The 3,156-nt window shown below is 36.0% G+C and overlaps 1 protein-coding gene across 1 annotated transcript in view; it reads left to right on the top strand.

Moving 5' to 3' along the window:
* Nucleotides 1–2,491: 2,491 nt before the first annotated feature.
* LOC107567563 (transmembrane protein 100-like) overlaps nucleotides 2,492–3,156 on the top strand; it is a 7,574-nt gene continuing 6,909 nt past the window's right edge. The window contains exon 1 of the mRNA XM_016253255.1: nucleotides 2,492–2,638. The gene's annotated coding sequence lies outside the window, so the exon portion shown is untranslated. The remainder of the gene's footprint in view (nucleotides 2,639–3,156) is intronic.

Genomic DNA, 3,156 nt, shown 5'->3' on the forward strand with positions numbered 1-3,156 from the left:
AAAAAAAAATATTTTGCGAATTGATGTTTATATAGGAATATATATATATATATATATATATATATATATATATATATATAATGTTGTACCACAATTAGGACGTAGTCTAATTAATCAAAGAGACAACTCATTTAATTAATTTTTTTATTTAACATTTTATTTTGAATTTATGTTTATTCTATTTAGTATTTAATTTACTTTGTATGTGGTTATGCAGCTTTTTTTTCCCCCAAGTGTTTTATGAACATCTATATATGATATTTTTTATGTTGTAACTAAGAGATAATGAACAGTCAAGCAGTCATTATCTCAAAATAAACCCCGACAGAGTGAGCAGGACACCGGCACGAGGAAAGGAGAGCAGTAGTGTATGAGCCACTGTTAGAAACCCAAAACTGTAACCTTTGTTACCAGATGATACTCGATATCTACAGACCAGCTCAAATATTTATACTCCACCACATTCATAACAGGCCTGTCAATTCATCAAAAAATGGACAGCGTGTGACAATAGTTGTGACTCTCCAAAGAGGCTGAACCATACTGTATATAAACTCAAGTACACTATACAGCCAAAAATGCTGTTTAAACTAAAGAACCATCATCTTATGTCAAAGATTATCAAAGAACAGTTTGGCAAGAACTGCATCGTATAAACTCAAGCATTTCCTTCAATGCTGCAGAACTTGGAGCCAAATGACGAAACTCTCAGTGGTCTGTGCTGTCAGTCAGACTCAGACAGATCCGAGCGATGACCCTCACCACGTGGTGCATTTGAGCAAAGATTTCCTCCGGGAAGGAAGACTGTAGACAACACCCTGTATCGCATTACAAGAAAAAAGAAGGATGCTCGACTCTCACATACATGTGTTTGAGAGCAGAGGGCAAATCGCAGACATGTTCAAATATATTCAAATGTACATCCACAAACACACATTCTCAGAGTGACTGGGTGTCCGTACTGAATCTATCATGTCAGCTATTTAAAGGGGTCATATGATGCGATTTCAAGTATTCCTTTCTCTTTGGAGTGCTACAAGCTGATTGTGCATAGATAAGATCCCTAAAGTTGCAAAGACTAAAGTCTCAAAACCAAAGAGATATTCTTTATCAAAGTTAAGACTCTGCAACGCCCCCCTAAAACGGCTCGTTCTAACACGCCCCCACATATCTACCTCACTATGTGGAAATATCTGCATAATGCACCCAAATGTTCACGCAAAGAAAGAAGGCGTGGTTTCAGTAACCGCAGTTAGTGTTGAAGCAGCCATGTCAGGGAGACGCTGTGTGTTTCTAGGCGAAAGCACATCACAGTGGAGTCAGCTGTCTTAACCGTGGCTTGTGTACTGCAAACACATACCAGCTTAATCACTGTGTCTGCCACGCGACTCTGTTCCCCTTTCGGGCTCTGTCTTTACATTTATTTTGAAAGCTAAAGCTGGCGATTATGGTAAGGGGCGTTAAATTTCCGACGAGTGCTTGCGGTGTTCGGCCAATCACAATGTACTGGGTCAGCTGGCCAATCAGAGCAGACTGCGCTTGTCGGAAGGAGGGACTTTGTAGAAAACGAAGCGTTTGAGAGAGGCGGGGCATAGAGGACCTACAATAATGTACAGTATTTGAAAAATAATGTGTTTTTTGAACATTAAAGCATGTCAACATATTCTGTTACACCAAATACACAAAATAATGATCTTTAAAAAAGCATCATATGACCCCTTTAAATAAATATTGTATGTGCATTTATATCAATAATTATTTTAATATGTACTTTTAAATGCAATTTATTTTAATTTATTCTTAAATAAAGGTTTACCATACATGCACTAAAAGTTGCTGTGGCTAAAAGTGTCTTCCAAACAAATAAATGTACATTTTATTAGTACTTATATCTACACCAAGAACATGTTGGTTATTAGGCTGCTTTTGTAAAAGTGTGAAATGCATTTATTGTAAGACGTTGATTTTAATGCACTAAAACCAGAACCAAAAACACACATCATCAACCATCTTCATTTTGGGATGCTTTTAAAACACTATACATGGAGAAACGTTTGCTGGACATGCACATAAAAATACACAAGCACAATTTACTGTTTTAAAGCTAAGCGTTTAAACATTTAATCCTTTAGATCAAAAGGCTTATAGATGAGAAACATATGGGAAAAATAAGATCAGTATACTTATTTGTAGTAATGTTGTGTTGTGTCAAGAGCATGGTATTTATATTTAAAGCACAAACTACAAACTTTAAAGGAAAAATTAATTAATTCTACCAATACACGCAACCAGAGTGATATAGTTTTAGTGGCTATCAATAAACTTTATTTTGTGACCAGCCATCGGAATATATCATAAAGGCAGATTATAAGGTTTGCAAAAGGCTCCATGAGATGGTCAAACCTGCCGCTTATGCTCCTCCCCTGAGTTCAGACTGAAGCAGTGTTAGTTCACATGGAGGAGGAGAAACACAGACGCACATCTAGTGAATGAGTGCCACACACACACACACACACACACAGTCAGCCTCTCACAGGAGAGCTTCACCAGCGGACTGTGTTTGGAGTAGAACGGGACTTTCACTTCTTCAGTTTGCTGAACAGGATCTTTGGAGGGCAGGATGGAAAACACGTGTGAGGTGAATGACTTGACCCCTCTCACAGATTACCTTCATGCATGCAGCAAACTCACCATGCATCATTAATTCACACTCACATTTAGCATTTAAATGAGTAACAATGAATTACTATATCTGTAAATGCGCTACTCATGTTTCTGCAGCCTTCTTGCATGCATTTTCGGACATACACCATAAAAACATTGTAAATAAAGCAAAGATTATTGGAGTGTTTTACAAGAAAATACTATTTCATATTTTAGTAAAAAATTGCATGCTTAATTCAGTGTCACTTAACGTATCTTTATAATTATTTGTGAAATCTACTAGCAATTCGATTGAAAATTGTATGCAAACCATTTATTTTTTTCATTGTACAATTGGTGAACGAGTGAACTGTCTCAAAAAGACAGCAACAACTGTTTTAATTTAAATGCAATGACTATATAATGATAAAAACTGTATTTTAAGTGACCAAAATATAACATATAAAGTCACTTCTATTGCATTAAAAAACAAAGCAATATATATATATATAT

Source organism: Sinocyclocheilus grahami, unplaced genomic scaffold (assembly GCF_001515645.1).
Source record: "Sinocyclocheilus grahami isolate Dianchi unplaced genomic scaffold, SAMN03320097.WGS_v1.1 scaffold1169.1, whole genome shotgun sequence".
In the NCBI taxonomy this organism is placed as follows: domain Eukaryota; kingdom Metazoa; phylum Chordata; class Actinopteri; order Cypriniformes; family Cyprinidae; genus Sinocyclocheilus; species Sinocyclocheilus grahami.